The following is a 12,788-nucleotide window of genomic DNA, read 5'->3' on the forward strand; positions in this document are numbered from 1 at the left end:
TGTAGGGTTTTCGATGCTTCCTCATGCGATTGCTTAGCTCCACCATTAGCGCCAACAACTTAAACTACAATGTAACCACATGGTCATCTTGCACATGAAATAATAGGAACTAACCATCTCACAACATGAATAATGACCCCTGGATCTGTGCCCAAGCACGACGGATCTAAACATGCATGCATTGTTATCATCGTTTCCTACAATGTCTAGTGCCACCCAACTCAATCTTCCTACCTGAGGATAAAATTTCAAATCTAGTTTGAACTTTCGAGATACAAATATTACGTTGCACTCAAAATCACATAAACTCACGAGCCAAGTGCTACATATCACCAGGTGGGGTGCCACCATATCTATTAGCTAGCTAATATCCAAGTCTACAAGCATGTCTCTGTTTTTTCCAGACCCAACGTTGTCATATGCATCCTTCGACCACTATTATTGTGTCGCCTTCCTCTGCCACCTCCGGAGTTGCCACTGCAATCCACTATTATCACGTACTTAAGCTAAAACATGGTCATGAACTTTATATTTAAAAAAGTACGGCATGACCAATTAGACCTAAATAAACTATTAGGAGAGAGAAAACCGTTTCTGATCTCGGGTCCAGATACTCTCTTTTTCTGGACCAATCAGGTTCAGTGTGCTCCAACATGTGTCAGGGTATTCACTATGTATTCATCCTGCAGCGTAGTTCCAAACAGGGACTAAACAGTGCCTAGGCCCACTTAGACTGACATAATTAATGCTAACACCTACTTCCAGGCCCAATAGTCCACGATGGAGGTAAATATCATGTACCATTAGAACTGAACCTGCCTCACCGCTCCTGGCATCTTGGGCCAGCGCTCCGGCCATGGAGGCTCTCCCGACCTTCCTCGAGCCCCCGCGAATCCTGCTCTCCTCCCGGCGCGGTCGGGCCGAAGCCAAGGCTGTGTGGTGCCTAGGCTTGGAGCTCCGCCGCGCTCCTCGTTGGCTCGGCCGGCCACGGCTCGTGCCGCTGAAAACTTCTCCGTCGTCCCCTGCGCACAGCCCATCGCGCACCTCCGTGGCTCCTGCAGCTGAAAAATCCCCCGCCGTCCCCTGCGCACAGCCCGTCGTGCGCCTCGTCGACCCAGCCGGCCGTGGCTACTGCCGCTGAAAACTCCCCCGTCGTCCCCCCGCCGTTCCCCACGCACAGCCGCCGCACGCCTCCTAGCCCGTCTGGCCGTGGTTCTTGCCGTTGAAAACTCCCATGTCGCCCCCGCGCACAGCCCGCCGCGAAGACGAAGGGCGCAACCCCGCGTCGGCAGCGCTGTGGAAGCGGGCGATAAAGAAGAAGGCCTCCCCGCACTTGCACCTCTGTTAGTGGAGCTATCCCCGGCACCGGCGGCCCGCCGGTGAACTCTCCAACCGTCTGTGCCACCATCACATGTTAACTGTCCTCACCCGCCGACCACACGACGACCTCACGTCCGTCAGCAGCTCTCGCTATGTACACTACGTATGATACGCGTATAACACTGTTCATGTTTGCTGTTCCTGACAAGAACTGTACCCACCGCACACATCCCCAGGCCATCTGGACGGTCCACAAAACGAGCTCAGTTGAGCTCGGGACCAGAAACGCCTCTCCCATTAGGAGAATCATAATTGAACCATTAGCAGTATCGAATATATTAAAGATGCCCGGACCAATGACCGATTCTTACACTAGATTTGGGGATTAAGGTTCATGAATACTTGTATACACTGAATCTGAACTAGCTAAGAGCATTTGTAGCGGATACATTAAAAGTTCACATTTTATACTGCAAATTAAGAAAAAGATGCATACACACTTTATTTATATCATAGTTCATTCATCTCCACACGATCATGCATTTATACATAGTTCATTGGCGCGGGGAGAAAGACAACCTAAACAACAACATTAACCCTAACCCTTGATCTACCCGAGGACAAAGACGCCATAATGCTCGTCTCCTAGCGCTCAGAGACAGTAATTCGTCTCAAGAGAGAGTCTCAAGGGAGATGTGGAGCGCAACCACAAGTTGTTCCTCTTGTGTGCCGAGAACGCGGTGGCGCGCGTCCTCGTCATCGGGGTTCGCCACTGCCTCAGCTTCGTTCTCCCGGAGAAGAGCCTTGGCGTGGCGCTGCCGCGGAATGCCTCAGCGATGGCGCGGTTCCTCACGATAAGCGGCGACGTCGTCTCTCGGAGATGAGCCTAGTCGCTGATACGACGCGCTCCGTGTTTCTAGGCCGCCTCCGACCGCACGAGCTGGCGACGTTCTTCCTCGTTGGAAACCAGACCATAAGTTGATCAAAGTTTACTAAATTATACTTTGACTAAAATTAATAGGCAACATATTCTAGGACAGAGGGACTATTTCCGATTGATCCAGCAGCACTACGGGAGAGCAGGTCATTGCCGTGCGAGCAAATTGGACGGCAAAGGGGGTTATTTGCACGGCAAAGGCGTTGCCGTGCGAAGCCGCACGGCAAAGACCGCACGGCAATGCCTAGCCCGGCAACGTCGTCGTTGCCGTGCGCATCACCAAAATTGCACGGCAAAGACTTTGCCGTGTGTCCCTACCTTTGCCGTGAGCCAAGACCCTCTGCCGTGCAGCGTCTCATTGCCGTGCGCCGACCGCCCTCTGCCGTGCGGCCTCTCGTTGCCGTGCGCCACGCCTGTACTTTGCCGAGTGTTATCACGGCAGCACACGGCAAAGTTTTGTGGCTAGACAAAAAAAAACAGAAAATGACCGAGCTTGCGGCCAGGATAGAGGGGTTGTCACTGCCAGAGGAGGCGCACCGCCGCGAGGTAGGGAGGGGGACGCGGCATGTGAGAGAGGGTGGGGTTCTACGGGCGGCGCACGGTCAAGGTGGGGGCTGGCCACGGCGTGCGGTCGAGGTAGGACCAACGACGACGGCGACCAACAGGAAGTCCTCGGGCCGGCCAGCGTCGTGGAAGTCCTCGGGTCGGCACAGCCGCGACGGGAGGGGACGTGGTGAAGGCGGTTGTCCTGCTAGGTGCGGCGCAGACGAGGAGCTGCAGCGTGGACCGGACCCCTGCGCGCGCCGACGAGGAGGCTTGGAGACGAGGAAGAGCTGCAGCGAGGAGCGGCGGCGCAGAACGGAGCGGAGAGGAGACGTGCTCGTGGCCGAGCTGAGGCGTGGAGCGGCGGCGCGGAACGGAGCGGAGAGGAGACGTGCTCCTGGTCGAGCTGAGACGTGGAGCGGCGGCGCGAACGAGGCGTGCAGCCGCAGCAAGCGTGGAGGCCGCGGACGCACGCGAGGAAGAGATGCAGCTCGTATCGTGGGAGAGGATAAGGCTGGTGAGGAGGAGAGGATAAGGATTGGTGGGGATTATTTTTTTAATCTAGTTGGTTGGCAGGGAATACATGGAATGCCGAACGTCCGATTTTAGATGATCCAACGGTTACCGCAGTGATCCGAGTAGTGATCCGTGGGATGCAGGCTTAGACCAATCAAAACAAAGGATCTTTGCCGTGTGCAGCTCTCTTTGCCGTGCGCCAATGCACGGCAAAGACTCTTTGCCGTGCGCTAATGCACGGCAAACCTTTATTTCTTCTAATATTCACCATTTCATTTGTAACCAACATTCAGTTTTATTTCAAAATTATATTAAACCTATTTTCAACAATTGTATTATTCAATAATGTCTTCATCATGCTTTTTAAAAAACTATAGGAGGTGGAGCCTCGATCGGATAATCTCGGTGTGCCGCCATCGGGGACTTAGAGCATCTCCAGCCGCGAGAGGGAAGGCGCCGCCAACGGCTTTGGCCGGCAATCCCTCCACATCATCGACGAGCGCGCCCTATGGGACGCGCGCTACCCCGTCCCGCCGGGCATGCGCTTCTGGGACCACCTCACGACGGAGGAGAGGAACGACCCCTAGTGGTCGCCGGACAATGACGACGCCTGGATGGCGTTCTTCGTCCGGCAGCGCGCCCGGGAGGACGCTGGCGTGGGTCCTCCAGTACATCGACACCTACAGTTGGCGGCGTCGCGCGGGGCAGCGGCGGGTAGTGGGCGCCGCGCCGATCCTCGTCGTTGTCAAGCTCCTCCTCCTCCTCTCGCGGGTCCTCGGCGCGCAGGTCGTCGTCGAGGTACTCGCCTTACACCACACCGTCGCCAAGGTTCTTGGCAACGGTGAAGGACGACCCGGAGGAGTTCCCTGGGCTGCGCCACCACCGGAGTAGAAGGCGGCGGCCTCCGTCGTCAAGGCGGAGGACGACCCAGACGAGTTCCCTGGGCTGCGCCAAGCCCAGATGGAGTCCTTCGTGGCGTCGGACACCTTCGCCAAAACGTGGAGCGCGGCGGACTACCGCATTGATGGAACCTCGCCCGGACAAATCTAGGGGGGTAAACCCGCCGGGGCACACGTATCGCTGCTGGGGAATGGCCGGTGGAGCACCTAATCCCACCGACATCGCACGTGGACCTAGGATATGTGTAAAAGTGTGGTGGAAGTTGTGATTCACCAAATGGTGCAGGACATAGCTCCCCGGTGTGACCTTCCTCACATTCGGGGGATAACACTAAGCAGATTCCTCGACCGCGGTTTGCTCCGTAATACTGATATATATGTCGGGGATGAAGATGTAGAGTACTTGTCGTATTGTAAAAGTGTGGGTATACACATTGTCCTAAGTAACACTAGCTAAAAACTAAAACAAATTTAAAGAGAAAATATAAGTATTAAAATATATACAAAAGAAAGTTAAAAAGATGAAAATTCCATATTACACACGGCAAAGGCCAAAAATGCACGGCAAAGGCTTTATTTGCCGTGCATCGTGACCTTGCTCACGGCAAAGGGAACTACACGGCAATTCGGCGTGGCTTTGCCGTGCATTATGTCTTTGCCGTGCGCCTCTTTCACTCTTTGCCGTGAAGCTATTCTTTGCCGTGCGCTTTTCTATCGTTTGCCGTGTTGCATGTCTTTGCCGTGCGCTTTGTCTATTCTTTGCCGTGTGCATGTGCTTTGCCGTGCGTTTTTCGTGTGGTCCCACGGCAAAGGCGACTTTGCCGTGCGGCGACACACGGCAAAGAAAAGGTTGACGGCAACGCCGATTTTTCCCGTAGTGCAGCAAGCTTGTGCATGGAGGAGCTACGTGCTAGATACATGTAGGCAATATAATGGCTTTTGGTTTTTGCAGTCTGTGACACACTTGCACACCAAATTTGGACGCACTAATGTTTGACCTGATCGAGCGGCAACAGATTTCAGCCGTGAAGGCTAAGATCATGCTTTAATGAGCAAGTTAATGCGTTGCATAATTTTGGGATGCAGATTAATGCACAAACTGGGAAAGATCAAAGCAAGTTAATGCGTTGCACATTTTTAGGACAAATATCAATCGCGAAGACCAAGATCATGCCTTTAACAAGGCAAAGTTAATAATGCGTTGCAGAATTTTGGAAAAAAGATTTTGGCATCGCTTCGCTTGGGGAGAAAAATCAGCCTCTTGGATTGGATCCCATTCCCATGAATGTGGCATGCATGAGTGTCACAGAAAAATGTGATCTTGGCCCTCACCCAACGCCGTGACTCGAGCGATCCCTCGTCGATCCCCATTCCACGCTCACGCCGCCACTCACCTCCGCCCGTCGCCGGCGTCCCCCACACCTGCCGGCGGATTTCCTCGCCTCCCCAGCGCCGCATCCAATCTCGCCTCCGCGTGCCGACCCAGGAACCACGCGCGCGTGCCCGTCGTTAGCACGACGCACGGAACCCCGTCGAGCTGGCCTGCCGGTGTCCGCGCGCGCGTCGGCGGCCCAGGGAGGCTAGCAGGACGTCCCTGACGCCGTTGGCCGTGAGATCTGGCGGAGGAGGCCGCTCCGCTCCAGCAGCGCCTCGGCTCCGACCCAGCCGTACGTCTCCCCCCGTGGGCTCGCCCGCCGGAAACAAGGCCTAGCCGGTGAGACCTCTCGCCCCTCGATGCTTTGGCTGCATCATGCAGCTTGTAGCACACACGCTGGTGCACCCCACGGGTGGTGTATCTGGCAGCCTTGCAAGTTCAGGAAGCCACCATCGGACATATTTCCCATGTGTCTCCAACTTGTAACCTTTCAAACTGATAATGTATGGTAGATTCACACGACAAAGCATCAATATTCAGTATTACTTTTCATCAGTTTAATAGGGCAATTAAAAATATGTTCGTGCCAAGGGTTGGGGGATTGGATTTGTATTTGCAAGTGTTTATATCTGAAATTTAAACCTTATTGATTTCTATCTTTTAACTATGACAAGTCTTGGCAGTAGTCTGTGATATAGTTTGACGATTCCTTTGTATCCAGCCTATGTACAACAAGTCGGAATCTTTTCATATTTATTCTGATGCTATATGAGTATAGACGAATAAGTTAACAATTTTAATAGAGAAGCCACTTGGAAGACTGACTTCTGTACAATCTGTACAAAGAGATGGATCTGTGGAGTACCAGCTACCTAGACAATATTTTACACACAAGTCATGTTTTATAGTCTTGTTGATTTGATGGGACCTATTATGGTTTTGTTTGTTTTGATATACTTTCGAAGCGATATGTTTAGAAATTGTGTCAATTATGTTTTAGCAGTAAGGATTGAATATTTGGAGATGTTTTAATAATAGGTGTGGAGCTATATGTAAATTCAAAGATATACATACCTATCACATTTTTATAGGTAGTAGCTACACGTGTGTGCATGTACAATATCAGTTTCTTTTTCTGGTAACCTTTTTCCTCCAGTCTATACTTCAATTTTTCCATGATTATAGTAGTCACTTTATGATGTTGCATATGGAAACTTTGTGGACCTCTTCCTTGTGGTTGTGGGTTATATTCTGTTTTAATCTTAAGTTTTTTTTTTCTTTTTGTTCGAGGTGCATAAATGCATATAGTCATATATGCCTTCTTATAAGAATGCCTTCACTTGTGAAAAATGGTTTCTTAGAGGGCTAAATCTAGCTAATTTTTCTACCTTGAGAGATTTAACCTGTTAGCTTTATGCCTTTCAGATATGTACTGTATTAGAGCATTTCCAACAGGCGCTCTAAACGACGCTGTATCCTAAAAAATGGCTAGTTTAGCGCGTGGATGCAAATTAATGCTCCAGCAGGCGCTCTAAATGACGCTGTAAAATAGAGCTTGGGGCAAAGGCGCTATCTCGTGCACTATATTTACAGCTCCGGAAAGAGCGCGCGCTATCTCGTGCGCGCAGAAACAAGTACATATTTTTACAGCTCCAAAATTTAGAGCTTCTGTTGGAGGTGAATATGGCCTCGCGCGCAAAATATAGATAGAGCGCGCTGTAAAGCGCTTTTACAGCGCTGTTGTTTAGAGCGTCTGTTGGAGATGCTCTTAGGGTATGCATTTTTATATCTACTTTGCCTATGTTCATTTTCACATTAGTCTTTATATAATTATTCGTTGAGTTGGCATACCCAGTAGTGAAAGCTTAAATGTGATATACTTCTTCAGTATTCTGATTTGATGCAGCAATTACCTGATCTCATTTTGCCTGCCATTCTCTATAATTTGTTCATAGTTATAATATCTTCTAGCTTGTAATGATGTAGTGCCAGATATGCTTGCATGTTGTCAAAGCATTGGAAACTTTTTTATGTCCAGAACCAAGATGATATGTTGCCACCTAAATATTAGGATTTGATCATGCTTGTGTAGTGTTTGATGACATATGCAGCCTCCTAAATTATGTGATAAAGTTTGATCATCCCTGAAATGTTTTCAGCATATGATTCACAATTTAATTGAGAATTCTTCTATAAGTTGAGCACATACATGCTTGAAAGTTTCTGAAAATGACGGGCCAAGAGATTTCCCCGTGTTTTATACCTGATTATGTACTTGTATTCCTCTTATGTCCTTTGCCATTTAGTTTGACTTCCTGGTTTTTTCTTGTAGTTGTAGGGTCCTGAAATGTTTTCGGTGGCATAGTGCGTAAGGACAGGTCCACCATGGACACCGCTGTTCAGTACCTTGTCGACATCGGCGTCCAAAGGTATTTCTTTTTCTCCTTGCCCAGTCCTGCCCCGCTCAAATCTCTTGTGTCTGTACTTGCTGAAATGATATCTGATTGGCAGGAAGGGCTTCCCTTGCTTCTCGCAGCATCGGTCCCGCAAGTTCCTCTGCTATGTCGAGACGACACTGTCTTGCTGCTAAGCCCTGGACGACTAGGACTTCCTCCAGCAGGACTGGCATCACCATCAAGTATGGCAGGGTCAACGTAATATCCACCCTTGGTGCTTTGGTATGATATGCTTGCTGCACATGCTCATCTCTTCGTGTGTATTATCTTCTTGCCAAATGCGAGCAAATAGTTTAATAGTGCGGTCAATAATTTTGCTACAAAAACTTTCTCTCTTACTACTGGTACATTACGGTAATGCTCATCTCTCTTGAAGCAACCAAGCGTGGATGTACTGCTCTCTCTTCTGTCTATCGAGATTTTATTTTACACATGTAGTTTGCAGATGTCTAGAGAGAGCACTAGTGCTGGTGTTACTTGCAAATACAAATTCTTGGTTGTTGTACATCCATGCTTCTTACAACTGTTTTTATTCGCTGAATGTTGTTGATGTATGGTAGTGCATACTTTCTCATAACGGAAGCATCCAAAGCTGACTTGTTTCATATTTTTGGACAAGTAATAATTTTCAGCACATGATCTTCCTATTTGATGAAAATATTGTGTTGGAAAATTAATTGGAAAAAAAACTTATCATACACTGTGTGGGTTCTTTCCCTCATTTGCAGCACCCATGTTTACGGATATTCCCTTTACTATCTTTTGCAGGTTACACGTGACAAAAGCATCCGAGCTGCCTTTCATCGCTACTTGTTTGGATTATCTTCGTCAAGGATTGTGCCAAAGGCTGTTGGATACTATTCGAAAAGGTGTGCTCCTCATGACTTATCTTCATTGGTATTGTTGAGATGCTGGTCCTTTCTGATATCCAGAGTTGGTCAATACGTTGGTCCTGTGGTTTATTCCAGACCTATCGAAACAGCTGTGTATCGTTAATTTGATGTTATTTCTTGGGTAATTTTTGCTGACCGAAAGATTGGATGGAACTATTAACTGCATAACCAGGTTAATTGTCTTATCCTACTACCATTAGCCATACTTTGTGCTTAAATTCTATGCTTTTGTACTCCCTGCATCATGCATTTCTTCCTCCTGTCATTGCACCCATAATAATCCTAAAATTTTGTAACTATGTACAGAAGGAAAATGGAACATGTGATGTTTCTGGATTAACTAATGGCAAGTGTTTGCCCGATGGGAAAGAAAATTAGCATCTTGAACTCCGCAACCTTGAACTGCCGCAACAGTTGATTCCTGAGGTTACAATGAATGATTCTTTCAGAACACTGAATTGGAATGTAGCACTGCAGCATGGTTCAATTCCACCAAGGTTTGTTTGATATGCAATGTGAGGCTTTAAGCTTTTGTTTCTGCGAAAAGCTACTTTTGTTCACCAGTCGATTTTGCAAATCCTGATATTATCGGCAACATGCTCCCACTCCTGTGCTATTTATATTCTATGGGGTTCCAAGTGTTGGTGTCTTTCTCTCATGTTTTAGTTGGATGGGATCTGTTTCATGTGCCATCAATATGTTTTCTTCTTTGTGCTAGAAGGTTTTTCAATACACTATACTCTTGGAGCTGTAGCTTCTTACTGATGCACTATCTATGAAATGTATGGTTCTGGTTGTGCTGCCGTTGTGCTGGCCACAGCCAGTCCTCGTCTTCGACCTCTTCAGTAGAGTACCTGGTTCATTGCTCTGCAGTGTGTGTGCATGCCCTGCTGGAAAATTCAGTTCAATTGTTAGTTTTACTGACTTGGCTACTCCATTCTCCCTTGTTTTAGATTTAAAAAAATAAGTACAAAGAGGCATGCACACCAATAGCTAGCTGATTGAGATCAACTTGTCCGAAAATGCAATCTGTAGTAGTTAAAACTAGAATAACTGTAATACCAATCAATGGTTATTCCTAGACCATGGAATGAACATTTTTGTGCAGAAAAAACAACTTGGTTTTGCTTTTTGTTCATATTAATTCCTTGCATAATATGTACAGGAGTGGTGCTCTTTGTTTGACTCGCGGTCACAATGCTCTCAAATAGATTGATAGGTACACACATGTATTGATTGTAAGCTGAAAGATGCCTTTTTCCCCTGTACGTTGAAGCAATCATGTTGTGTGAAACTGTTGTTGTGGTCAGTCTGCTTCATGAATGATTTTGATTGTTATTGACATGATTGATCAGTTAGGCATCAATCAAAACTTGGACATAGAAATGTTGCATGTGTGTGTGTGGCGCTACTAGGTACTAACCAAATTATTTGAATCCCTTCTGCATATAGAACTACAGGTGCTTCTGTAATTTGTGTTCAGGCCCCTTTATTGCATGGTCACTCAACTAATAGAGTTTATGTGGCGATGATTTTCATGCTTCCCCAGGTGCTAGCTACTGCTTGGCTAAGGAATTATATAAGAATATATCCTTTCTACCATTCAGTTATGGTTGTAGAACTGATAAGAACAGAATAACTGATGGACTTGGTTTGGTAGTTTCTTAACTTCCTTAATAATGCTTGTGTATATGTGTAGTGCTTTGGTGCATCCTTGAAGTTCAATGGTATTATTTTCCTTAGTCGATATTCTGCAGATATTGTTCCTTCTTGCTATGTTTTAGCAACTCATCCAACTTTATAACTCTTGAGTCTTGACACCTGCTAACGTATTGCAGCTATCCGTATATTTATTTTCATAAACATTCCCAAGAGAACACTCTGTTAAACTATTTGCCATTTCCATCTGTTTCTGCTTTAAATTTCTTTGAGAATTGATCGTATATCGGGTTGTAGCGAAACTGGTAAGCAATACTTAACATTAGTTGCTCTCTTCAGTTAATTTTTTTCTTCAAATTGTGGACATCTTGTCGAGTGGCTCACGTCTCAATGTTCACAATGTCAATGTACCTCTTAAATCCTTATTTATAATTAATGTATGAACTTGTGCTATGGATCTACACTTAGAAATTGGTTGCTGACTGTTTAATTGGTTGGTCGATGTTTGTTGTTGTGTTGGCGATGAACCTGGTTGCTAGTGCCGCTGAAATTCTCGTTGATGTTTTGTAGTTGTGTGGGTCTCCTTTGAAATTTATTTAGTTTTGCCAAACTCTGTTTTGGTTTCAAGTAGTAGATACATATTGGCATGCTTTCTTATGTTCAAGTGTTTTTACTTGCTGGGTAACAAATGAAGGGTACATGTGTGTTTACTAGCGGCTCTTATAAGGAGTCTTGTGAAAATCTCAGTGTTTGCTGACCATGCTTTGGTTCTTGTTGAAGGATAACCGACGAGGAGTGAACTGGCGGGCGGCCTTGTACGACTCTGGGTGTATGTATTTTGAATAGATGGAGTAGTTGTTGTGCAAGCTAGGTGCAGTTGAAAACAGGTAGTGGAGAGGTCCTAGCACCGATACCGATAATTATGCTGTAATTGTTTCCTGTGTCTTGTTAACCTGTAACTTACTACTAAAAATTTATTTAGTGCCTGAACGGCCGCAGTCGGCACGTACAGCACCGTCGAGCTACCCCGAAGTAATCCGGGCAGTGCATATGCGTGCATCTCCATGCCATGATCAGAGCAAATTAAGGAAGGCAAAAAAGAAAAAAGAGGAGAGAACCCGTCTCCTAATTAAGGAACTGGATTGCTTGGTGGTATTAATTAATTAAATCGGGGGAGCGATTATGGTGGAGTACGTTGTCATGTGAAACGATCCAGGCAGTACTATGTACGTGCACGCGCGCAGGTACGTACGTGTGTGTTTGAGAAGGATTCCATTTATTATTGGAAAAAGGAAAAGAAAGGTGAAGCGCGCGCGCGCGCACGAGGTTCCGTTTATTATCCAACGCGACGGACGCATTATTCATGCTGGTCGGTCTTCTCCGTGTGTGCGTGCGAGCGAACGGCGCGGGTAGTATCCAGCGCAAATCAATTAATTGACCATGCACGCGGGTCCTCTTCCACGCTGGAACCAGATTTGGGGACCCCACTCCGACTCGCTGCTCACCTTCTCTCCTCTGGCTACTCCATCGGTCACGCCACGCAAATAGCAATAGTAACACGGAGCGATCGAGCAGTAAAAATAACGAAAACGATGTAATATCTGACCTATATATATGAGAGTCGTGCGCACACAGTAGGCAAACAAATCACTAGTACCGAGCGAGCGAGCGAGCAAAGCGTAGCACTAGTCCTCAGGCGAGCGTCTGCCCCCATGGCCAAGCGTCTGCTCTGGTTCCTCCCTGGCCCGGCATTCCTCACCATGGTCCTCGCCGTCTCCACCTACCGCAGCCAGGCGCTCACCGACCGGCAGTGGGCCACCGTCCAGAGCGTGGTGGCGTCGTACCTCGCGGTCGGCACCGTCAGGTTCGCCCTCGCGCGCCGGCGGCCGAGGGATCATGGACATCAAGGCGCGCTGGGAGCGGGCGCTGCTCCGCTGGCTCCTTCTGCTCGCCGCCGCCGGCAGCCTCCTCCTCTTCTTCAACGTCATCGACGACGTCGCCCACATTCTGCGCCTCGGCGCGGCGCCGACCCACGCGTGCGCCGTCGTGGCCGTGGCCGTGCACCTCCGCCTCGGGTGGGTCGCCATCTTCGGAGAGTAGATCTACGTCGCTTCAGCCGGTGGGAAGTAGCGGTAGTAAAACGTCTGCAGGGAGCTTCGGTAGCTAGTCTAGAAATTAAGCTCATCTCAG

General features: G+C 48.0%; 1 long non-coding RNA gene across 5 annotated transcripts; it reads left to right on the forward strand.

Moving 5' to 3' along the window:
• Nucleotides 1-5,425: 5,425 nt before the first annotated feature.
• On the forward strand, nucleotides 5,426-11,850 carry LOC127298909 (uncharacterized). Of its 5 annotated transcripts, none has more exons than XR_011744598.1 (6): nucleotides 5,426-5,929; nucleotides 7,923-8,019; nucleotides 8,102-8,268; nucleotides 8,815-9,111; nucleotides 9,246-9,454; nucleotides 11,379-11,838. It is a non-coding gene; the product is annotated as an uncharacterized lncRNA (long non-coding RNA). The 5 variants fall into 5 exon arrangements; XR_007850188.2 differs by having other exon boundaries at nucleotides 5,427-5,929; nucleotides 9,246-9,436; nucleotides 11,379-11,835; XR_007850189.2 differs by having other exon boundaries at nucleotides 5,430-5,929; nucleotides 8,815-8,915; nucleotides 9,015-9,111; nucleotides 9,246-11,850.
• The last annotated feature ends 938 nt before the right edge of the window (nucleotides 11,851-12,788 follow it).

The sequence above is a fragment of the Lolium perenne genome, chromosome 5, assembly GCF_019359855.2.
Source record: "Lolium perenne isolate Kyuss_39 chromosome 5, Kyuss_2.0, whole genome shotgun sequence".
NCBI lineage: Eukaryota > Viridiplantae > Streptophyta > Magnoliopsida > Poales > Poaceae > Lolium > Lolium perenne.